The sequence below is a fragment of the Pteropus medius genome, unplaced genomic scaffold, assembly GCF_902729225.1.
Source record: "Pteropus medius unplaced genomic scaffold, Ma_sr-lr_union100, whole genome shotgun sequence".
NCBI lineage: Eukaryota > Metazoa > Chordata > Mammalia > Chiroptera > Pteropodidae > Pteropus > Pteropus medius.
In genome coordinates this window covers 1,089,342-1,115,545 of record NW_024351543.1, presented here as the reverse complement: position 1 = coordinate 1,115,545, position 26,204 = coordinate 1,089,342, and the positions used below count along the sequence as shown (strand labels likewise).

At 38.5% G+C, this 26,204-nt stretch overlaps 1 long non-coding RNA gene across 15 annotated transcripts in view; it reads left to right on the top strand.

Moving 5' to 3' along the window:
• The window catches only part of LOC120586611 (uncharacterized), a 696,355-nt gene that overhangs the window by 567,362 nt on the left and 102,789 nt on the right, over positions 1–26,204 (top strand). For all 15 annotated transcript variants that reach the window (XR_005648748.1, XR_005648747.1, XR_005648746.1 and 12 more), the window contains one exon: positions 14,558–14,597. This is a non-coding gene — a long non-coding RNA (uncharacterized LOC120586611). The remainder of the gene's footprint in view (positions 1–14,557; positions 14,598–26,204) is intronic.

The window sequence follows — 26,204 nt, the reverse complement described above, 5'->3', positions numbered from 1 at the left end:
TGTCAGTTTTCTCCTGCATTGCCCAGCAACTTGAAAACTGAGGAGAACACACATGGACAGGTTCATCTGGACTCAAGAACTACTTAGCTATAGCTAGAACCATAGATGGAGTTGGTGGATGTCTTTATAGTTAACAGCCCAAGCGGGCCTTGGCTGGTGTAAAAGCAATTGGAGAATAATAGTCTGGGAGGAAAGAGGAAAAAAACGAAAGTCAAAAAGTCATGGTAGGAAGGTAGAGTACTAATTTTCTGGAGCCATGTATATCCCAGTATCCCTGCGGCTACCACACGTATCTTTTGCCACCAGTCCCAGGGACACCACAGATAGTAGACTGAACACTATGAGGGGTGTAGACTGGACTCAGGAACATAGCCTGGACATCAGGATTTCATTCCCAACTTTGCCAATAACTAAGGCTGCCATCATTATCACTATTATCACAGAAGGCTGGTTCTTAAGAAAAGAATGTACTCGTGTATGTAAAAGTAGAAGAAATAGGAACCTCCCTTGGGGCAATGGTAATAATTGACGAGAGGCAAATGTTTTTAATTTTTACCTCAGATTCCTAAAGTGTTCTGATGTTTCCCTCAAAGCATGCTCTTTTATTTCTCTATTTTAAGATTCTCTATTTTTCCTGTTAGAGAGTCTCTGGAGCTGGCACCCTTCTTTTGGCACCCACTCTCTCTTTCTGTATTTCTTTCTTCTCCTTGCTTCCTCCTGTCCTTAGGCATCGCATATTGTCATATGTCTCAGCAACCTTCCCCTACCCAATGGCCAAATAAAGGACTCCCAGAAGCTTTGTACTAGAATTTTTTTTTCCAAGAAGACAGGGCTAAAAAGTTGATGTTTAGTTAGAGAATATTTGAGAATATGTACCTTCCAGACTACACTATATGCCTAATTTTTCGGGCCCTATGCATTCAGATGAACCTGGGTGTCTCTCTATGGTATTCATAAGGAGACCGCTGCTCCTATGGGCCCTGCCTCCATACGTCAGACTGGCAGAGTGACCAGTCATGTTATTCACTGTGAGATGCCATGCTCTAGTTATCCGTTACTTGCTTGAGTGACTATGATGAATATAATTCACAGGGTTTAGTAATTTCATAAACCCCATGAGAATCCTTAAGCTCCTTCTCTTGATAGTACTTATATGTAAATTCAAAAATAATTTGGGGGAATTTCAATAGACGACTTAAAGAAGTCCCTTTTTCCTTTTAAATATAAATCCTTATATAATTCCATTCCCCACCTTTTTTCCCCTACTCATGATTCTCTTATACCTCTTTCCAGAAATGCTAAAAACCAGCTGGTCTGGAGATTAATATGATCAGACATACCATGAATTTTTTAAATCTCAAAAGTTCCAGTTTCTAGTCAATTCTTGGTCAATCATATATAGGTTATACTTTCTTGTATATATAAATGTGCAATATATTAATCATAAGTCTTTTCTAAATTTCTTTTATGGGGGTCTCACTCTCCCCTGAAATTGTTCCTAAATGCTTCTTTGCTATAAAGAGACAGAAAAAAGAATCTTGAAGGATGAAGAGGGAGAGAGTATGAAGTGATAAAGGGAAACAAATAAAAAGATGGAAAAAATAGTGATTTATCTTCCACCCCAGTCCCCTCAGAGCATGTTTATGTTTGGTTTTGATATTCCTCTCACCTAATGCCCTCAGGTAACCGCTTCTTAGCCACTTTTTTCTACAAAAAAAATATTCCTTTCACTGCCAGCAAACATCTCTACCTCCCCAGCAAGTCAAAATCTCCTGCCCTAGCAGCTTAACATCCTCTCCAGCCTGCTAAGCCCCTTACCCGCTGACCCCGAGGGCTTGGACCCAGTGCCATTAGTCCCAACTTCCCCCAAAAGTGGTAATGGCTGATATAAGTCTGAAAAGAACTAAGCCATAATTTGATTTTACTTTATTAATATTCAAAATATAAACAGGTAAACTACATGTTGAATTCATTAATTCTTCCTCCACTGTTTGGAAAGATGAAAACTGCATTTTTAAAAAAGGGATTGATTGGTGTCATGTATGTATTTATTCACTTCTATTTATGCAAGATAATAAGAATATTAACATGGAGATAGAACAATGATGTTTATAATTCCATCACCACTGTTTGTATAAGAAGGAACTATTTGAAAAGAAACAGGGAGAGAACATTTGCTGCTCTGTACCACCATTAAATTCTTCCATTTTTGTTTAAATGGAAGGAGAAAGAAAAATATGAGGAGGAAGAAAATGTTTAACAAGTTGAGGGGTGTTTATACCATGTTCACTGACATTGACCTAAGATAGCTAGGTTCAGAAAAGACTAAAATAGAATGGAGGGGTACCTCTTTCTAAGGAGCTCAGGGACCAGGGACATGTGTTCCATTAATTCTTCTCTGAGACTGAGATGGCTTCGGTAAGATTATGATCTCATGTTGGGTGCTGAAATGTGCTGTCTCGAAGGGTAATGAGTGCTGTGTCTGGGAGACCATTGTCTCATAATTTGCCTGTATAGCTCAAGACATGCTTCCTAGGGGCTAAGGCTCCATTAATTGTCCCTCTTCCCAAAAAGAAAGAAACAATTGGTGTTTGTGTCAAATAAGATTGTAAGGACCCATTTCAAATACTTTAATAGTTTTGGGAAGACTTATGTAATATTTTCTTGGCTGTTTGAGAAAGAAAGGGTAGTTGGAGGTAGGGAAGGGGTTTTTTATCTAAATAAAAATGAGCTGAGTTGATGGTATAGGCCACGAAGGGTCAGATCATTCACAAGGACTTAATGGTTGTCACAGGACAATTGAAAAGAGTGAACAAGGAACAAGAAGAGAGGTTGTTTTGGGCAGGGTGTGGGCTAATAACCTGTCGGTGATCATGGAGACATAAAAACTTTCTAAAACTTACACTAGAGTAAGAGACCTTTGATAGCAAGAGTGAAGCCTAATTAGCATGGTAATTAATAATAAACAATGAAAAAAATCTGTTAAATTCATGAACGAATATATGTCTCCATCTGTGCAAGGCTTTGCATGTTCTTCCTTATCTAAACTAATTCTCAAAGAAAGTTCAGAAACATTGTTAGCTCAGTTATAAGTACAGGTATCTCTCTAATGAGAGAGTTGAATTTTAACAAGGGCATAAACTCACTAATTCTTATCGATTTATTCCTTTTAATCCCCATTCACATCCCTATTCCTGTTCACCTCCCTAGGTAACCCTGATGGGAAATAAGGTTAGAGAGGCAGTGAGGAATTGGGCCCCATAGACCATGGTAAAGGCATCAGGCAGCATGAAAAAGCCTGATGGGAAGGAGTCTTTGAAATCTATTGCAAGATGACCAGATGAGGCAGTTCCAGCCAAAGGCTGGAGGCACAGATATACAAGTTTGAATTAGGCTGTATGTCAAATATGAAATCTGACCAGTGTAAATAAAACCAAACCGTGCCTCACTGGACCCTATTTTTTTGCCTCTTGGGCCAGTTTTACCCTCCTAAGACTCCCAGTTAGCAGTCATGACTTCGAGAAAATTAGCAATGGTGAATGTGTTTTAGAACTTCATAAGGTCTTTGGTTCCAAAGCATAGGATTTAAGACATTTCAAACAAGAATTTAAAATATTAGATAGGTTTCCCCTTGTGCTGACTGTCTCCTATCCTAAGAATAATAGAATTCGTGGGATTTAATATTGTGTGCAAAAATCACTTTTCAGGGGAAAATGAGGTTGAAAGTTCACACAAGACTTGCAGGCTCTATGACCAAGTCCCACCAAAATGGGCCAGTTTGCCACACATACTTTTGAAAATGAGAGAAATCTGATAGTTCGCCTAAGGTGGGATATTTAGGAGAGGTCATTTTCTTGTCCATTTATGTATAAATCTTTAAAACTCTGAAGCCATGTACAAGTATAACTGAGAGAACTAGCCCAGAATTTTTTTTTCTTACCGTGTACCAGAGATGACAGACTTAAAATCTGATGGCTCTTTCGATAGCTTCTAAAAGAACTAGAAATTGTCTGGCTCCATTTGTCTGGCCAGAATGTATTTCTGTGATTTATCCATGGAGGTTTTTAGCAGAACCTTACACTTACTGTCTAAATTAATGATATTCCTTTCTTTTGCCATGACAAAAACCACTCTACACTATATACATTATGTTAAAGATTTTTTATTTTAGCATGTGGACATGTTCTATAAAAGCTTTTTCAGTTTCATCACGTTGACAAGCTGATCGCATTAAATCACCCACCATCATCATGTTCGCTTTTTTTCTTTCTCGAAAAGTTAGAAAACAGTGATCATCTTAGAGTTTTCAAGACATTCACTTCGGCGAAAATAAATCTGGAAATCATAAGTCTATTCCTTGAAATGGAAAAAAGATGAGTTATATCGTTACTCTCATTGGCCCTTCTCTTGAACCTTTAACATGGGGAAGGAGGCTGTGGGGTCTTTTTAATTTTTTTTCCAGTAAAATAGGATTAAAAATTTTTTTGGCTGGATGTAGATCACAATTCTCTAACCCATTATTTATTATCTATTATTATTTAAAATTGTCAATAAGTTGGGTGAACCACATGAAAGGGTTTAATTCAAACATTTTTGAGCATTTCTGTACCCTCTGATAAAATGTTATTTGGTAATGTTTTAGAATTAGAGTAGATATGTTCCAGTCTCCCACGACCACGCTTTCCTCACTGAGAAGAGAGGAAAAAAAAACCTATCTGATCATGCTACTGCTGGGTCATTTAAAGCATCAAGTGGATGTGTGAAATGAGAAAAAAAAAATGCTCGGTATGGGGTTAATTAACTCTGTGGAATTGTGGGTGTGTCACTTCCTCAGGACCAAATCATGCAGAAGAAGCAAGCATGCGCATACTTATAAAATTAAAAAAAATCTATGAACCCTCAGACTCTGGGGCACAAACTGATTGCCTCTGGAGACAAGAAAGGAGCCCCTTTGTACAGCGAGTGCTTGGGCTTCATTGGTCAGAGTCAAATGGACTTCCCTTGAAGTGTCTGGTGTTGGCCACTGTCAGACACTGAAAACGAATCCACAGTTTGAGAAAGCGAGGCAAATCTGATGATTTTTTTTTTTTTAGCTCACTGACTCTTTTTAAAATCATACCTTGCTCAGTTTCTTTTAATGTGCCTTATTTGCTAGGTCTCATCTTGGAAATAACGTAATTTCTTCCTTAAAGTAAGGGTGAATTCTTTCCATTTTCATAATTGTATTTGTAGACTGCCACAGGTTCCCTACCTGCTGAGATCAGCTCAGCCATGGTTTGCCCTGAAGGATTCATGCCAGGTTGTTTACAATCTAATCCTTTCATGAAGTGGGAGGTGAAAGAGCAGACAGAAAACATCCTCAATTCCTAGATCATTAATAGATGGATACGAGAATTAAGGTATTTATAAAGAAAATTCACAGGCAGTGTTTTCTAGTGCAGAAAGATACTGCGAGAAAGTCTCCTTGAGCATGTGCTAACAAGGGGCCAGGAAGCAATGGAGATGAGCCATGAGGAAATCACTAATGAAGAATATGTTAGTAAAGTTTCAATGTAAACCATTTATGTTTTCTTGTTTCTGCCTAAATTACTCTGACGTGAGTTGGAGCAACACTTCATAGAGTATGTGGACAGAAAGTCCCAAAATGCCTGTAACTTTTGAGAGGAAAATATATATGATGTTTGTATGTATATGCATATATCTTTATTTGCAGTTAAACTCTAAGCAACATTGGCTTCCAGAGATGAGGAAGCAGATGACCCTCTGGACAGTAAAAATGAAAAATTTTAAGAGTCCAGAGCAGAATTCACTACACACACAGACACACCATCACCAGATACCTCCCTCATCCCTCCTCACACATAGAAAAACCTGAATTTGGATCTTGTAAACACAGCTAAGGAAATGCAAATTCCCATAAGAGGAAGTATTAAAGCAATTTAATTCATAAATTTTAGATAACTGAGACCATTTGGGATTTGGGGAGGATAGAGAACTGACTGGGAGTGTCCCCAAAGAGACAGTCTCAGTTGCATTTGTTCCTTTTTCTTCAACTGCCTGATGGGTGTAGAAATAAGAAGGGATGGAGGGAGGGAGGCCAAGAGTAAGTTTTATGAACTCTGGCAACCTATTTTATCAGTTTAGTTTAGTGTACCATAGCTTTTCAAATTTCAAGTTGCTGGTTAGCTTGACACCTTGCTGTTCAGTTCATTCGTGACATTTGAAACAGCAAAAGCAATGGCTACGTGAACCAACCATTGTCCTAGTTAGGTTGTCAGTTAGCTTAATGCTGACGTTATCTTTGGTGGTGATACTGAACAAAATGTTTCTTTTGGAAGGTCTTAGACCTCAATCCTCCCCACTCCTGATCACAGTAATAACCAACCTCAAGAAGTCATTAGTGAAGACTAGAACAATATCCTATAACAAGTCAGCTATGAAAAAATTGGCATAGTTTATCTTTTTTATTTGTGTTTATATGAAAATAATGGGTTGCGAAATAAAACGACATTTCTCTCTCGCAATCTCTTTTTAACTGGATCTTTACAGGTTATGCTGGGACTGATATTTTTCCTAACAAAGGTTGAATAACACTTAAAGGTTTTAATAGCCAAAGTCCATCTTTAGAAATAGCTTTCTTCTATAATGTACTGCCAATTTCTTATGTGTGAGTGTGTATTTTGACCTTCCTCATGCCTCTGCTATGGGCTGTCTGTTGATTGGTACACGTTAGTGCTTTGCTTATAAGAGTTGGGCAATAGTTCAGTGACCCAGTCCAAATCTGTGCCACAGATAGAATGGGCTCATCTTCTATTTAAGAAATGTGGCAAACTGCTTTAAATGAATTTAGTTCAGACAAGGTCATTGGAACTGTTCATCTTACCCTGTGTGCTGTATGTAATGGACACTTCTGTTGCGCTCCAAAGCTGCAAGGTAAATAGACGAGAAAGGCAGTAACTTGCCACCCCTGTTAGAGCTTTTCTTGAGCCTGTTATTAGATTTACATTCTTAATCACATAGGACCCATTTTGGTCACTTAAAAGGATTCGTTCACTGGTTCTACTGATGTCTTTGAAGATAGCCCTGGGAATAATAGTGAGTTCTTATATTATTTTCTGGTTTTTTTTTTCTTTTTTTTTAGTTTTTTTTTTAATCGGAGATTGAGTGTATATGCATATTCATACCAGGTTTATGAAATATTCAGCTAAATTTCTTAGACATGAAAGAATTAATTGTTAGAATGTTTTTACTTTAGCTAATTATTATGGTAAAACTATAGTAAATTCAAGTGCATTTTTCCTCAATTCTATTTGTGTCATATACACTTGGCAAATTGAATCATAATTTCTAAATTGAAATGTAAGCACTATATATACTTTTTTTCAGTTTAGTAACTTACAGGCTTTCTGTATTGCCTAATACTCTGTAAAATGTATCTTATTCAACTATGTTATGATTCTATACAATTTTTAGGATCAACATGTTATAGGATTTTGTTATCACATAGAGCTAAACAAGATGAAAGAAGTTATTGAATTCATCCTCCTGACTGGAGGCGGAGCTGCATTTATTCCAACCAAAATAGATGAGGATCTTTCCTATTTTTAAATAGACGTGAAGATAGGAATTTCTTAATCACTCTTAGCAATCTATTTGGTTATTTACCACTTGCACGTTTAGGATGTTCATCTTTTAGTCTTAACTTAAATTCTTTACTGGACAGTTTACTACTATTTTGCCTAGGACAAAAATGCTGGTCATTATCTTCTTTATAACAACTCTTCTTATAATCAGGAAACTACGAAGATACACCTCAGTTTTTTCTTTCCGAAGCGAAATTATCCTCGTTTTTAAACTTTTACTTCTGTTTTTATAGCCCTTTCTATATCCGGATGGCAAAGGGGACTATTTTAAAAAGTTCTGTCATATACGATGCCTCTGAAAAGGGCACCGCATATTTTAATTTTATTGTGCCAATGTGGAAATAGCCACAGCTTTTTCATTATATGCTGATGGACAGAGCATTTGTGTTCATTTAACCTTGAGGTTGAAACTTGTTCCCAAAAAAGTAACTGACTCATAGCATTGGCTAGACCCAAGAATAAAGAGCATCAGTTTTCCTAATCTTAAAGCTCATCTTGCCCCCACTCCTAAAACGCACTAAAATTAACTTTTCCTTGACCTCTCTCTGGTGCTATTTATTTACTGATTTAGCAACTTTGTTCTCTCATCCTTGTCTCCTAAAATAGATGGACAGCATTTATCTAACAAATGAAGTGTCGTGCTGTGTTTAGGATACTGTGCTAGGCTTGGGAGATTCAAGTGTGAACTGTGAGCAGAGGCTCAAAGTCAAAGATGCCCTAGGTATGTTCAGGGAGGGACACAGAGCCTGTCCCAGAACGTAAGGAAACAGCGCTGAAAAAGAAAGAAACAAACAACCAAAAAAGAGCGAGCGAGCAAGAGAGAGAGAGAGGTAGATTTGGGCCAGATTGTGAAAGACCTTGGATGCTCTTAAGAAAATAGTTGATGGTAATAAGGACAAAAGTAACACTTTTTTTTTTCAATCTATATTATAGAGCGGTCTTTCCAAGGCTTTAAAACACAGACTGTGCCTACATTGTCCTCTTGGTTTAGTATCTAACAGACCATCAGGTATAAGTACCTGCTTAACTTTCCTTTTGATATAAATTTTGTGTCATGATTTTTCCCTTTGTATTTAAAAAAAAAGAAAAAAACCATTTGAGTGAACCATTTGAGTAAAGCGAGCCTTCTGTTCTCACTGTTCTGGATGTTTCTTTCTCCTGCTGTGCTCATAGTTATTCCCAAGCTCTCTGTACCACTAACATGTTACTTTCTGTGTTTATACACTGAAGAGTCTCAGGATGAGTTTGCCCTATAATAGGCCCAACTCTTATTGAACCAAATGGCATTATGGTAGGTAGGCTGTGAGCAGTATTCTGACTGAGCGTTTCTAAGTGATGAGTCCACATGATAACAACGCCAGACTTTTTCATCATCCCCTAAAAGATATAAATATACTGTGGTAAAAGGTCCTGGTACACCAATCCATTTGGAATCCATAAAGCCACAACTTTAGGAGTTTGAGGTATAGAGAAAAACGTTTAGGATCAGGTTGTAGAGAGCTCTTGAAGGTCATCACGCCATAGAGTTACGTCTGTTTTAGGAGCTGTAAGAAATCATCTTAAATGCAATAAGCAAATTCAGTCCCCGACACCACCTCCTACTCAGCCCTGCCACCTCTCCCAGCTCTTCTGCTTTTACTTCCTCCTATTCTCTCAAGCCCGGTACCTATAAGAATCAGGAAGGCTCATGAGGATTTGTATGAGGTGGGATGGAGTGGCAAGTTGTATCTCAGCAATGTCTTAGGCTTGGGAACAGTCCTAGACCTAATTACTGAACATCAGATTTTGAAATTCTCTCTTATTATTGGTCATTGTTTTATCATCTAAATATCTGAAGGTAGATGTTATTCAGAGTTATCATAGCGTATTAAGGAAAGGTAAGGCATCACCGTGATTTCCTTACTATTCTTCTCAAGATGGATCCAAAAAGTGGATGGTCTTGAAAAGTAGACTCCAAGATATAAATGACTATTTGTGACATTTGTAGTCTTCTTAAGACTGACCAAAAGGAATGAAAATACTTCAGGAAACATGTCTGCTGGAGACCCCAGCGTACCTAGTGGGAGATTGCACATGCTCTGTATGCACATCTGAATAATCCTTCCATCTGACTTTAACTTGTAAACCTTTGCCAGATAGAAAATAGAGAATTAAAAGCCTCCAAATTCAGGGTGCATGAAATGTCACTAAATCTAGCATAAAATTTCTTGAATCTGTCAGATAAAGGAAATCATGTATCCAGAGTGAAGACCGAATATCAATTGACAGGAACCTATGAAGCTGGTGCTTGTTCTGAGGGGCATATGAATCTAAAAATCCAATAGTGCCTCACCTTTTGAAAACGCTGGGAGCCAGAAAGGTATTAGGAAAATCAATAAGGTAAAAATCTTCATCCTGCTATTTGCAATGACTCCCACATAAGAATTAATTAACACAATACTTCTAGAACATTAAAAGGATGTTAAAATGTTATCTCTAGCCATAGAAAACAAAGATATAAACCCACCTAACTTCTAGAGAGAGTAGTTGAAAAAAAAAGATTGGAAAGATTAAAGGTCTGTCTAAGAGGTCATTTCTGTACTGTTGTCACTCCATTTACCCTCTTCAGATAGAAGGGTAAGTGTTGAACTTCAGTTCATCTGAATTCCTCAGTTGTCATCAGTGCAGTGACACATTCTAATTTTCTGATTCATTTGCGATGAATAAGCTCTCCCTTTTCTTTTCACAATGCTAAAAGTAACCAATTTTTTTTGAGTGTTATGATTACTTATTTTTCATTTTTCTATTGCACTGTTATTTTCTCTGAGCAAAGTTTGTCTCATTCTTCATCAGCCAGTGTTAATTCCATGTGTAGAAAAGCCCTTGGACAGTACCAGTGCTTAGGCTTGGAGTTCGTCAAGAGGAATGAGAGACTGACAACCCTTATTCTGCTTTTAACCCAGCCAGATACCTCAGCTGGCAAGTGGCTCAGCTTCTGCACCATAAAATGGGTATAATAATAGCTTTCCCTTACCACTGTGAAATATTTAGAATGCAAATCAAGCCAAACCTGTCTCCTTCCAAAGGAGAGTCTTAAACTAGCCTACAAAATCTCGAATGAGCCCAGATTTCAAGGGGAAACATAAAGTGGGAAACACCTAGAGGTAGTGTAATTTAGTGGTTAAAATATGTAGACTTTGGAATGGTACAGACTTATTCAGATCCCAGCAGCTGTGTGATTTGGGGTAAGTTTCCCAATTTCTCAAATCTCTCTTATTTCTCCAGTATATTGGAAGTAAAGGTGTTTACTCGTGTAGTCAGGATTAAATGTTAGCCAGTTAATGCTGCTTTTCAAACTCTTCCACATAGGTGATCCTCAAGTTAGAGCGAGTGATCCAATACTCAGGGTGCTGGGGACATTGCCTGAAGCAGACTGTCACAAATGAGACTTGTCAGTGAGGTCTCAGGTTTCACCCTAAAAATACATACAGATTTTGCATTCTACTCTTCAATATGTTCTTGTTTGTTTCGCTAAACTGAAAGTTCCACAAAGCCATGAACAGTATCTGTTGTATTTCTTCTATAACATCCAAGAAATACTTATTGAATAAATGAATACATGTACAAATAAGAGTTTAAATTACTTAACCACAAGGACAACTGACTCTCCAAAGAGACAGCCATGTCTCTATTATTTATTTTGTGGCTCTGTGTACTCCCATTACACTTCTTCACCTCCCTGGGTATACCCATATTCAAATTTGAGAAGCATTTACTTAGCAGGATGCCTGAAACCACAGAAGGTACTCAATTAATAGTAACTCTATCATCTCTCTGCTCACTGCTTCTCTACCTCATTGTTCCTAAGGCTCTATCACTTTTTTAAAAAGAAATTATAAAGGACTAGGAAGGTCAGCGTCCAGGAAGCCTTTAAAGGGGTCTTTGTGTCTCTAGCCACACACACTCACCCAGGAGTTTTCTGCACATTTTATTTACTCTTGGCTTCAACTTATAGCAACTTGTTAAAACTTCCTAGGGGCGGTGAGCAGTGGGATTGCAAGAGCTTTTTCTCCCCTTCTCCCTAGGCCAAGGGTTACTAACCTGGAATTCCTGGATGACCTACATGGAGTCTGGGAGCTACTTGAAACTAGGATTTAGAGGGAGTTTCTAGGAGGAAAGATTCTCATAGAGATCTGTATCACTCTTGCCCTAGAACATTACATAAATTGAAATCAGAATTGACTAATCTTTAAGATACAGTTAATAATACTTCTAGTTCCTTGGAGATGATAGTATATAATAATTTCCACTCAGAAATTACAAAACTAAGATTAGACTTCCTCAAGTCACCCCTTCTCCCTCTGTCTACTCTTGCCTCCCCATCCATGTTTTCATGTCTTGATTCATTTGAGCTTTGCAGTAACATATTCCTTGCTAGAAATTTGTACTTTGAACTTAGCATACCTAATGCAAATGTTTTTAATCTTATGCAAAACTATTATAGATAATTCTTTGCATTTCAGATCAAAAAAACTTACAGACATATAAGGTGAATATCACTTAAGCAGAAAGGATGCATATCAATACATTAACAATTTGAACTGAACAAAAATAAACCTATATAGTTTAATACATGTTCTTAAAATTGCCTAGCAGATTGTAATTCATTCAGGAAGTCAGGGCCTTTTGACGTTTGTGAACATTTATGAATTGTTTAAGAACTCTGAAATTAAGTATTTAGCCTTAATATTAAATTTGGGATAGGTATTATTGTCTTTCATTAATATGTAAAGACAACAATTATATCCAATATAATCTTCAATATGAGTGGGTTTTACCGTGACATATACACTGTGATTTTTCTCTCTACCTTGGATTCCTGTAATTGATAGCCTGTGTGTCATTTGACATCCAGAAAGATAGTTTTTTATTCCAGGACTTGGATGTGTTAGTCAATCTGGGTACAATTTACATTGATCTCTTCTGATCACATCAAAAATTTAATTTTGACTGATTAACTTTTATGAAAAAAAAGCTCCTTGAAATTTAGAATGAAAAGTTATATTCTCAGATTTAAGAACATAAGTACTAAGTATGGTTTTAAAATCGTATAATATATTATTGCGAGTTATTGAGTTTATAACATGCAACAGGAAAAGTGGTAAGTGAGCGTATTTCGTAGATAACCATCAAACATATTTTTCTCCTTTTCCTCAAAGGTCAGGAAAGAAAGTAAGCTCAAAAAGTGTTGGGGGAGAGAGAGGACAAATGGGAAGGATAGAGGGAAAGAAGGAATGATGGACGGGAGGGAGGCAGGGAAAGAAAAGCATTTTAAAAGGTGTACCAGTACAATGGTCTAGGATCCTGGCTTGCAGAAGAGAGTAGCTCTAAAGTCTTTGAAGACTAGTCAGTCACATATTATATACATTTCAGATTTATATGTGTTTTCAGTGAATCATATGTAATCTAATCATCTTGCTTAAAATTTTCATTAAACTCATCAATTTTGTGAAACCATTTGAAAGCATTGGAGACCTCCAACCTCCCTTGTGATCAGGTTTTCACCTCAACTCTTCTTGTCCAAGGAGGAGAACACCATCCTTTACACTTGCATGTGCATGGACAGGGTTTCACCTTGGCCATAAAGGGGAAACTTTTTCTTTAAAGGAACCTCTATGAGAGTGCATTTGTCTAGAAAACTTGCTGAGAAGTGAAGTCTCTTTAATTGCCAGTTTTCTGTTTTAGCCTTATTCTATGCTGTTATTTAATCAGATCCTTCTACTTAATCTCTTTTAATATGGTTTGTTTTGAATATTTCTGGAGGCCCTATGTGAAGTGGTTAAAATCATGGTGTCAGAGAGACAAGAATTCGATCAGTGCATATTAAGTTTTTGATGTATTTGAGTGGAATGGCGGTGGGGAGACCTGCTTTGTTTTCTCAGAATTCTTGTTTGGTTTATGAATTTCTTGTGGATCTTCTGTCACTTCAGTTTTATTCTTCTATAAAAGAAGCTAGCAAAATGATGGCGATCAGGCCAGTCCCATAATAGCTTATTTGGCTTGTGAGTTAAAGATTACAAAGGAGAATTCTTAGATTTGAAATATAGAATGAGAAACTATTAAGACCAGCCTCCCAAACCTGAAGTTGTCATCATTAGGGATGTGTTTTGGGGGATCGATGCTTTAGCTTAAAATCATTTTGTCAGAGGGGACATTCCTAGGCTGGAGAGACAGGGTCGATGAGGCCGCATCGAGTCCTCAGCCAGCACCAACCCAAGTTCCCAGCTGAGGGCTGACAATGCCTGCAGGTGCTGAATTTGTCCAGAGGATCTTCTGGGCATTAAACATACTATTTTACCCCTAAAAGAACTGAAGTTGATTAGAGGTTGCCTCATCTTTGTCAAAATTAGCTAAAATTTGTCCTGTGCTACGTAGTAAAATTTTAACCTATTCTAGCCAGTAGATATTTATGCAATAATAGAAATGTTCTACCTATAAGGCAGCCAATAGCCGCAGGTAGCTATTGAGTACTCAAAATGGCACTAGTGGGACAGAGGAACTAAACGTTTAATTTTTTATTAAATTTTAATTAATTTAACTTTAAATAGATCAATGTGGCTAGCAGCTACTATAGTGAACAGCACAGCTCTATGAACTGTTCATAGGATTCAGATTAGGGTGAAGTTGACAAAGAGGTTGGCACTCCTTGTGCTGGGAAGAATTGTGTTGGTCATAGAGCAAGAGGTCACACCTTTGGACAATATTATGAGGCTAGTTCTCCTTTTCCTTGTGCTACAGGTGACAAAATGGGCTCTTACTGCTTGTGCTGTAGGAGCAACCAGTCCCGCCTATACTGTGCTTAGATTTGCTTTCCTTCTCCCCACAGTATCATTGGGTTCATTTTTAATTCCTTATTTTTTCTTTGATTTTCACAGTTCCTTGACCATCAGTCTAAGGCCTGCTTCTTCTCTTCATGTAAGTAAAAGTGGTTCCTTTACTTTGCAAAAAAGCGTCAGATGTGGGAAATTTGGGTCTCTGTCAGCACGTTGTCTAGCTGACTTTGTTGTGGTTTCCAGCACTTCTTTGGTATGTGCCAGCCTCTTCTGCGTTTGGAGCCGATGCTGTTGTGGTAGTTGTTCTTGCCATATGTGAGGGGCTAAAAAGACCAGCGGCCCCAGCGACCGGACTTTATATATGAAGGCTGCCTTTTACTCAGCCGCAGCTGCTGTTTGCAAAAGTCACTGCCCTTCTAAGCTATAGTTTACATTCTTCAGCCAGATACCAGCAGCAGTTGGGCTTTTTTTTTTTTTTTTTTTTTTTTTTTTGCTCCACTGCCAATCAGTGGGCAATTATTTTTTTTTCAGTTTTACATCCATCCCTGGATTCAGTGGTTTTTAATTTCAACTTCTAGATCAGAGCTTTCATTTATTGACAAAATTTCTAATATCCTTTTACTAAGAAGTACAACAGTAAAGCACAAGACTTCAGCCACTTAGGTTAAAGTTGAGTGTAAAATTGTAAAGACCAGAAAGAGGGGGGCGGGGAAACCCGGGATTACATGTGCCAGGAGATTTATAAAAGGTACCTGTTTTTTCTTTTTCTTTTTCTTTTTTCAGAAAAGATGCAAGTCATTGGGGGCAGAGGCTGTGGATTTTAGATAAAAAGAGAGAATATTCATTATTTAAAGCTCAAATTGCTAGGCTACACTGAATGGGTTTGGAGAAATTTTACCTCAAAAGAGGTTGTAGGGTAATGAACCCAATAATCAAAATCACTACATGAGACACCACCCAAGAGATGCCACAGGTAGTGGCAGTCACCTCATGTGATAAATAATCATTTATTTATTTATTTAAATAAATGACCCCTTCCAGCTGCTTCTCACTCTGATGAGCATAACTGATTCCTTATTCACAACATTATATCTTACTTCACTGACTGCTCACTCTGAGATATTCCTCGGGTTGTAATCATTTGCACAGAAAGGGTGTTCCCATGGCTCTTTAGTTTATGTGTGACTTTCACTAATATTCTTAGAAGCTAGTTAAATGTATTTAGAGGAGCCGAATCCTCCAAAGGATGCCCAGGCTAAGGTCTAAAGTGACAGTTATTTGACAGAAAAAGGAGATTGATTAAACTCCCCAAAGACTGGTGCTGTGTGTAATGCATTTATACAGCAGGAGTGGGTCCTCCCTGCCCCTGACAAGTCTTGTTATTCCTTTTTCTCAGTGTTGATAGAGTGAGTCTGTCAATGCTTTGGAGGGTGTCAGTGTGCGTGCTTATGGTTACGACTCCATGTCTCTCCGCATCCCTGCCTCAGTTACCTAGCACTGCATATTTCTAGTCCTCTGACTGGCAAATCATTTTTGTTGCATTTCTTTGTGTAACAACGGTTCACATAATAGCTCTGTGTTAGACAAGGCATTAATCCTCGCATCACCGGGGATGAGTCAGCACAGTGCACTCCTGCCCGCATGGCTCGGCTATTATGACGTCAGCACTGTAGGGCGAGCCTCAGACACCAACAGTACAGGGGACTGGAGACCTGTGTCACAGCTTAGAAATCAAGGGGGAGACCTTTGAGATAAAAAATATAATTGGAAGGCTGTCTCTGGCTCATAGGAAAATGTGAAGCTGATTCTATGCTACATCAACCGTCAATCAAGCAGCTTCTAGAGAGCTCCTAGTTTTTAACCAGAGATAAGGCTGGGAGAATGACCTGTAATGAGCCGATTGCCCATTCGTGTACCCACTAACCTTGCCCCACTCCCGGGCTATGCTTGCTGAGATTTTTCCAAATCCTGAGCTGCCTTTATTTCAGGGGCGACAAGGCCTGTGACAGTCCTGCTGTCCTCAAGTGCCCCACAGACACAGCTGATGGCTCCAGAGGTGGTGCCCCAGATGTCCCTCAAAGAGAAAAGAAAGGTTCCTTGGGAACAGACCAGAACATTATCTTCCCAGTGCTTCTAGCTCCTAGTGCCTCTTCAGTGGCCTCCACCAGGCAGGTGCAGAATTCTGCCTATTCAACCTTCTCTCCTTGGCACTGCATTTTGTCCAAAGTCCCAATCTGGATTTGACACAGATTTCAGTAGGAACTGAATAGCTTCCAGCTGTTCCCCCAAGAATTTCCATTTCATTACTCTTTAGCAGAAACAAAGAAGAGCCCTGCAAAACCTGCCCTGCTTCCTGGGGGCAGGTATCACAGACTTGACCTGTTTGGGAAACCCGGTTCATATAAGCTAGACCTCTCCACACTTCAGACTCTGATTCATTCTCAGGACAATACCTTTCCATTTAAAAACTTAAGTGTTGAAAAAGCTGAAAATTTACTGCCTTAGTGACATTGTCTGTTAACAAGATCTTTCTCCATCATACCATCTATCCCTCACTGTTACTCTCACCCTGTGATAACCCTCAGAAAGTACCCTACTTTGGGGATCTTCTGCCTTCGTTAAGCCTCTAAGAGGCTCCCACCATGCCTATCTATAGAAGCTCATACTACTGCTTGGCTTAGTTTTGATTAATTATTAAGCACGGCTCTTTATTCAGTGTTCAGTCAACAAACATTTAAGGAAAGCTAGTCACTGTGTTTGGTACCTGGAACTCCAAGATAAATAAGAAGTGCTCCCTGTGGTTAAGAATCTCACAGTCTGGTGGGAGAGATAAACAGTAAGCAAAGGCTATACTATGTGATAGGCACCAGAATGGAGGTTTTTACCAGGTGTAGTGAGGGGAACCAGAAAGGTGTGCCCTTCTACATCTGAAGAGGTACCCAAGCTGGGCCTTAAAGTCTAAAGAATGAGTTGCAGTTTACTGGGTGGATGTGGAGGAAAATAAAGCAAAATCATACTCAGGAAAAAAAGGCAAAAGCATTTGCAAAGTCAGTAGGCATTGAGCGGCAGCCAGATCCAGAGGACAGTATAGTTAGTGTGGCTGGAGCATGGTGGTTGGAAGAGGAGCCTGAGAGATGAAGCTGAAAAATGTGGGAGACAAATCACAGAGGGCCTAGTATGCAGTACACAGGAAGGGATCTGGTCTTGATGCTGCAGGCTTGAGGAGGCTTTGACGAATTTTATAACCAGTTTCGTGTTGTAGGAAAAGAGCACTCTGGTGATGATAGAGATGGCTGACTGAGGTAAGGAAAGGAAGACCAGGTCAAAAGTGAAAACGAAAGGCCTGAACCGTGCGGTGGAGTGGGAGTGAAGGGGAGCGGCTGTGTGGTAGTATTTGCATGGAAGTTGACAGTGCGTAGTACTAGCATGCCTTGGCCCAATGCCTCACCCCTGCCTCCTAGGAAGAAAGGCTGATGTATCGTGTGGGGCCAAATTGCACACCCAAGTATATCGTTATGGGAGCTTCATCAAGAGACCTCAGTTTGAATCTGACCTCACTCTGAGCTGCTGTCTACGGTCTCCAGAGATGTGTGTCTGCTTCCATAGTGGACTTAGGAGAGGAGCAGTCAGATAAGGAAGACACATTCTCAGTGTCCTGCTTTTTCTCTTCTCTCACCTGAAAATGAAAAAATTTCTCGAGAATATCCCCCTATAGTCAATTAATGCCCCAATTTTCTATCATTTTCCCATGCTGCCTTTTTCTAAGCAGAAGTTTCAAACCATTGAGCTGAATTCCAACTTATGCACAGCCGGGTGTTGAAACAATTCAATATATTCATTCCTTCTTTCTGAATTAGAGTTCACCATAAGTGTGCTTTTCTCCTGTTCACTTTGGGCTGCCAGGACAATTTAAAGGAAATTTTCAACAGCTTATGTTTCATGTACCATGTTCTCTTTTACAAATGGGAGTATATGCGTGGGTGTGTTTAAGTCTTCTCTATATTGCTTTCTGGAGAAAGGTTTGAGAAGATGAACAAGACAAGGAATAGGGACCTATTGAGAGCCCAGGTCCCCTTCAATGACCTGAGTGCAGAATGTAGGCTGGTAATCAGATGGTCAATTATGTGTTTGTCAAAACACAGTGGGCTGCATTCCAGACTGCCAGCTTTGGAGGCCCAGCTTCTGCCAACCAAATGTCATCTGGGAACATGCAACACTGGGCACTGTGAAGGAGTTTGAAATAGACCATGCCACAGCCAACCGACTGCCAGTCTTATAGCACCAATATGGCATGCACAGCCGGGCCCCATGTTTCAGAGCTCAGGAATTCACTGTACTAAATTCAAGAGGTCAGATGGGTTCATGTTTTCAAAGCCTATGTTCTCTGCTTTGAACATTGTGACTTGCTCCTCAGCAATTTCCAAGGGATTTTTCCAGTCACATCTCTGTGGAAACCACTCTTTTTGTGATGGTTATAAGAGCCTTGTAAATGTCCCAGAGGAGAGAAAAAAAATAAACCTGCTCTGACAACGACTGTGATTCTGACAGAGGGATTCCAACTCTTAGGAAATTACATTAAAGGTTCATAGCTTTTAAAATATCAGGAACCACCTTGGCAACTTATAAAAAGCAGAAGGGCTTTGCCTATTTTATAAAGTGATTTGCATATACCTGCATAAATAATGTCCCCACCTGTACTTTTATGCATTTAGGTTGAATAAATTAAATTCAGTGATCTTTAAAATATTCACTGCCTTTCATTGCTCAGATACCATTTTCAGGACCCTTCCTCCTCATTTCTTCCTGTGGTAGTAATGGCTGTTTATTCAATCTTTCGACTAACTCAAAGAATCAAAACACTCTGCAGACTCATCTACCACGGCCAGGAGCATTGCCCTCCTCTGCTTACATTTCTCTTAGCCTTTCTACCTAAGACCATGAGGTCCATATGCTTTTCATAAAGGAAAATGGGGAGCGTATTGCTAAGATGAAAGCACAGCACAAGATAGGATGAAGCTCCACTTCCTATATGTAAATCCAACTTGCACTGATACACATCTTAGGGACACACACATATTAACCTTCCTTTTATTTGGCCACATCCACCACACCTTCAGGAAACCATCCGGACACTAAACTGTGTCAATTGTAACTTGGGCCTTCAAATCAAAGCCTGGTCAGCAAGGCAGCCTTGAGCACAATCATCCTGTAAGATATTAGTAAGCACTTACTATATACAAGGAATCGTGATTAGTAGGGAGTTAAAACATAAATCTGGGTCACTGCCGTTGCTTTTAAGGAAGTTAAAATTGAATTGGGAAAAGAAGTTCCACTTTTGAGTGTTCCATATGCACATAAGACAATAAATGACAATTCCAAAAGGAACGATACAGTCTGGTAAGTACTATAGGATTTCATTCATAAAAGAGAGCCTTGAGGGCTGGAAAGCCTTATGTAAAATGTGATTTAGCTGGGTCTTGAAAAATGGCTTGAATGTAAAAAAGATGAAGAGTAAAAAAAGATATTCTAAACGAAAGCACAAAACTAAGTGTTGGAATCTTTGAGGGGGTCCAATAAATAGCACTGCTCAAATTCTAAACCCATTGAAAAATAAGATGAAAGAACTAATAGCTGGGGAACCAAATTTTTTTATAAAGTTCGGGTCAAAGGATGTAGCTTAATTTACGTAATAAAATGGGCTTGCTGACTCACTTTCCTTCAATCTAAACCTTGGAAAAACTCTCCCAAGGGAAAACTTGGATTCTCATAAGAGCAACGCTTTTCCAAGTTATCAACTCCAACTAATCTAAGTAGGAAAGGAAGGAGAAAGAGGCTGACTTCCTGCACCTGTAATCTTTGATAGATCTGTTCCACCTGAGAAACACAGACCGAGTGCTGTCTCACCAACAGGGTGATTTTCCTTCCTGAGGAAATGTAAGGAATGAGGCAAGAAGCAAGGTGTGTTTAGAAAATTTCCTTCTGGAAATGAGGAGTGGGGAAGAGAGAGGCATTCCTGCGAACCCTAATATCCACGGGTTGGAGAACAAGAGGAAGAAGTACTGTGTGAGATGAAAATCGGAACCAGAGCCAAGAGATCGAACAAGACTCTCATTTATCTAATGGGACATACCTGGGGTTGGAACCAGGAGTCACAGCATTATTGAAGTTCTAAACTGAGGGTCCCTTTTCAGATTCTCAAAGTTACCAGAATTGGAACCCCAGGGAACAGGCAAGAAAGGAAGATAATGGACTAAATCCTAATTAAGGAAAACAAAATACAAAAATTCTTGTCTTTTGTTAAACTAACAATAACAATAAGGAATAACATTTTTCTCTTTTTTTAAAAAAAAAAAAAGAAAAAATAACATTTTTTGAGTGCTTGCCTTCCCTTTAAGCACTGGACAAATAATTTTAATGGTTCTCTGATTTAACCTTTAAAACTACTCTTATTAAATAGATGCTGTTATAATCCCAATTTCGAAGATGAAACAGATTTAGCATGTTTGAGTAATTTTTCTAAGAATATCTATTTAGTCATAGAGATAGAACTCGAATCTAAGACTATCTGTCTTAAAAAGCCTTGGCCAAATTTCATTAAACACAAAATGAGTGTCTACTAAATGCTAAAGCAAAACAGACGTGGTCTCTGCCCTGCTAGAGCTTACAATCTGAGAGATAGAGGACAGATATTAATCAAACGATCACACAAAAGAACTTATCATTACAAACCGTGCTACTGCTATGAAATAAAAGTACCAGTTGCTCTAATAACATATATAAGGGGGGGATCTAAGCGAGTCTGGAAGTCAGGAGACACTTCCTTGAGAAAGTGATATTTGAGCTACTAGCCGAAGATGATAAACAAGAAGTGAGATTAGGTAGATGGTGGACGAGGTTTCCAGGAAGGGGGAATAGCATGGGTGAAGGCCCTGAATATAGCTGGATAGAGAGAATGAGGTGAAGAGCAGCCCAGGTTAAGGTTGAAGAGATATATAGGGCCCGATGATGTCGGCATCTTTGTAGGCTGTGTTAAGGACTTTCCTCAGGGTAATGGGAAAGCAAACTTAAGAAGAAATGTGGCCTGATCAAGTTTGTAGTCTAAAAAGATATGCCACTCTTAGATAATTATCCCAGACAGAAGGAAACATATCCACACAAAAACCTGTACATCAGTGTTCATAGCAGCTTTATTTGTGATAGTCCCAAACGGGAAACAAACAAAATTACCTCCTATGAATGAATGGTTAAACAAACTAGTACGTCCATACTATGGAGTACTTCTCAGCACTAAAAAGTAATGAACTCTAAATACATACAACAACTTGGATACTTCACAAAGGTATCAAGCTGAGTGAAAAAAAGCTAATCTCAAGATTACATACTTTATTATTCCACTTACATAGCATTCTTGAAATGACGGAATTATGCAGATGGAGAATGGAATAGTGGTTGACAGAGGTTAGGGAGTGGGGGTGACATGGAGCTGACTGTAACTATAAAAGAGTAGCAAGAAATATTTATATCCTTATGGTGGAACTGTTCTGTATTTTCTGTGGTGGTGGTCGCATAAATAAATACGTACACTATAATAGCACAGAAATAAATACACACACACAAGTGCATGTAAAACTGGTGAAATCCGAATAAGGTGAATGGATTGTACCAATGTCAATTTCCTGGTTGTGATACTGTACTATAGTTATACAAGATATTACTGTTGGACAGAACTAGGTAAAGGGTAAAGGATAACCTCTCTATGTTATCTCTTTCAACTACCTGTTATACTACAATAAAATAATATACTTACATTTTAGACACATCATACAAGACTACTGGCTGAACCTATTATGGTAATCATTTCACAATAAGTGTAAATCAAACCATCTCGCTCTATGCTTTAAATTTATACAGTGATGTATGTCAACTATTTCTCAGTAAATCTGGAAAAAGAGGCTACTGGCCATTTAAGTCGTTACAACTTTTTGTCTTTACAAATAACACAGAAAAAAATAAGAATCTTGAAATTAAAAGTTTAAAAAAAATAGGTCTAGCTAGCTTCATGTGGTAAATGGTTTGGACGGAGGCTATTGTAGTAGACCAGACAAGAGATAGGCTAGGGTAGTGACAATGGGAATGATGGAGGAAAATAAATGGAACCGAGCAACAGTTTAGAAGTAAAACATACAGGATTTTCCTATGGATTGGATGTGGTAAATGAAGGAGGAACAAGTGGCAACTATGACCAGTGGCTTTACGTTTATAAAACTATATGAAGGATGGTGCCATTTGGTTACGAAACACCAAAGGAGAATTGGGGTGGAGAGAAGACAATAAGATCTGTTTTCAAGATGCAAAGTGCGAGGTGCTTTTGAAAAAGGGAAATAAGCATAGGGAGTTGAATATATACAACTGGAATTCAGAAGTAAAATGAAGGCAAACGAAGCTGTTGGCACAGGTGATATTGCCTAGGGACAGGGTTAGATTGAGAAGAAGGCCCAAATTGGGACTCGAAGAACTCTTAATATTTCATCAGCTCGTAGAGAAAAAATGAGGCTGTGAAACATCCTCAGAAGGAACTGCTAAAAAGGTAGTAAGAAAATCAGAAAACATTGACACAGAGACAAGAGACAAGAATCTTTCAAAGAGAATGGTCAGTCATGAGAAGTGCTACTGAGAGGCCAAGTAAGTTAAGAACTGAAAAATATGCATTTAATACATTAATTTGGAAGTTATTGTTGAAAGTGGTAGAAGCGATCACCTGTTTGCAATGGGATAAGGAAAGAGTGAGAGGTGAAGAAATAGAGACGGCAAATGTGGATAACTGCTAGAAGTTTTACTGTAAAGGAAAGGAAAATGAGCTAGGGTAATAACTTGGGAAGGGGAAGGGGAGGTCAAAAGAAGGTTTGGAAAAAATGGGAACACTGGCGTTTTTATATGCTCGTGGGAGGCACACCGTAGAAAGGAGTGATTCGGAGTACAGGAGAGAGAAGAGGCGGGATGACTGGTAGTGGGAGATTCCTGGTAATGCTAGAGACATGGAATTCTGAGCATAAGTGCGGGGATAAAAGGACAGACCCCATCTATTGTTATAAGAAAGAAGAAGGAAAAGATGAGGCGAGATGCAAGCCACGTGCAGACTTGGTGCTGAAAGGTTGGGAAGTTTCCCCGATGATGGCTCCTAGAGAGCAAGGTCCAGCTAAGAATAAATGGAAAGGAGCTTTGAGGGAAGTAGAGGTTTAAAATACTTCTCCCGAATTGACCAGAGAAGCACCGCGGAGTCTCCTTGGCAGTGTGGAAGTCCTGGGTGTGTCTGGTGGGACAGTGTTGATGACCTGTCTGCCTTGTGAAACTGCATCTAGTAGTTCAATGAGCAAGGTAGAAGCTCAGAGGAAGTGTGTATTTGAGTTTAAATTAGGATGGGTTTTTTGCCAGTATGTGTAAAAAGACATTTCGGTTCTAGCTGAGGCCAGAATTAAAGGGCAGTAAGTGGGCTCAGTTCAGTTCTCCCAGTCTCTGGTGAGCGCCAACATTGCACCGGGCACTGTTTGGCACAGGAAAGTTAGAGGTGAATATAACACCGTCTCTGACCTCAAATAGCTCACAGCCTAGGGAGGTTTGAAGGCTGCCATTTGGTCCAAAAGGCCAGGACCAGGTGATTAGAAAACCTTTGCCAAAAGACACAGAGACCCACGTCATTCCTTTTTTTCTTATGCCTGCTCCTTCCTTCCATCCTAGCATCATTCACTTATTTTCTTGCTTTCTCAGAAAATATCTACTGTCTGCCAAACCTCTAATATGCATCATATATATGTGAGTGATAACTCTGATTTCTTCATCATTATTGTGCTAAAATATGATCATTTAGGAATAATTAGATAACCTTCTTAAAGTGTAATATTGGTGAATTTTCTCTAATTTTCAAGAGCTAGCATCTAACTGTACAGAAAAGCTATTTACTTAAAAGAGGGATGGAGAGAACAAGAGTGACTAGCTAAGAGAGAGGAAGAGAAAGAAGGGACAGAAAGCTAATTATCTATAGAAGACTTTATGTAACAGCTTGTCTTTGTTATTCAAGGAACTCCCATTTGTAATGAAAAGATGAGCCTCAATTTCTAATGGTAGTCTCTACCATCGGCCTCCAAAAACAGCTTCCAGACCTGAAGACATGACAGAGTACTGTAGATTAATTAAATTCCAGCTTCTAGCAGTGTAAGACAAGATGTGAAGAAGACCTGAAGAATATGGAAATTCCCAACTTCCAATAGAAGTGAATTCCTTACTCAGATTTATTGTAGGCATTATAAACTGGTGGCTTAGAAAGAGGTGATGAGGTGATGGCAATGGTGGCTTTCTTTAATTTCAACACATTCCATTCCGTTAGACTCCCTTTAGGAAATGACATTAGGGCAATTCAACTCAACACTAAATTGCAGATACATCTGGGGTAAAACTTGGCAGCTGTTGAGCAAAACAGCTGTATTTTTTTTTTTAATATTTACTTCTTTCATGATTCTATAATTCGCGCTTATTGTAAAATATTAAGAAAGTATAGGGTAAGGAGAAAACATCCATAATCTTACTGCACAGAAACTATCACTGACAATTTTTGAGATCACTCTCTAGTCTCTTCTCTGAATTTTAACATAATTGAGTACACATTATATCTATATGGTTGTTCCTTATTTTTAACTAAATATTATATAATAAAGAATTTTCAGTATAATTGCAAACTCTTAATAAATACCACTGTAATGTCTGAATAATTTTCCATCACAGAAAATCCCCCAAATTTGACTAACTTTGGCCTAGATATAGATACATGGGTCATTTCCAATATTCGAGCTTTAAAGTCCTTTAAGGTAAGAACTACAGTGCATTGTCAGAATTGTCAGAATTGGAGGAAAACTGAGGTAGCCAGGAATTAAGAAAATGGTCAGGCAATGATGTCAGTCTATTAAGAGAGTTACTAATTGCTAATGGCTATAGAATTCATATTTGAATTGAATTTTTAAGTAATTGTTGTAGGGTTCATCTAAGCTCTTTTTCCTCCAAAAGTAAAAGTTCTAATTTTTATTTCTAAAAAGTATGAACTTTGTTTGAATTCATCACAACGATGATGTCGAAAGAAAATAAAATTTGTTCAAAATCTCACCACCCAGAGATAACTAACCCCTATTAACACTTCGGGAAATATATTTCATACATATCTATTTATCTGTTCTTCTTTCTCTTTGCCTTGCTCTTTCCAAAATGAAAAGAAAACCTACTTGCTGTTTAGTAATCTGCTTTTTCATTCAGCATTGTCACAGGCATATTCCATTTAATAAATATAGATCTGCATTATCTTTTTGACAGCTATATTGTACTCCAATAAGTGAATAATTTATTGAATCAGTCACTTAAGATATTTGAAGTGGTGGCCATTTAAGATATTTGAAATATTTTCTATCTAAACAATGTCATAGTGTCTATCTTTATACATATATGCATTTTTTAATGCACTTGCCTAATTATCTCCTCCGGATAAATTTCTCATAGTGGAACTAACTGCCAAAGTTAAAAGTACCTGTTGCTAAACTGTCCTCCAGTAAAATTGTATCAATGCATACCTCCACCAACAAAGAAAAAGATTGCCCATTTCTCTGCACTTTCCAAATTCTATAATTGTCCACTGTAATTTTTGCCATATAAGTGCATCTTTCGTGCTGGGGATATGAGATGCTTTTTTCAAGCATAAAACCAAAGTCTG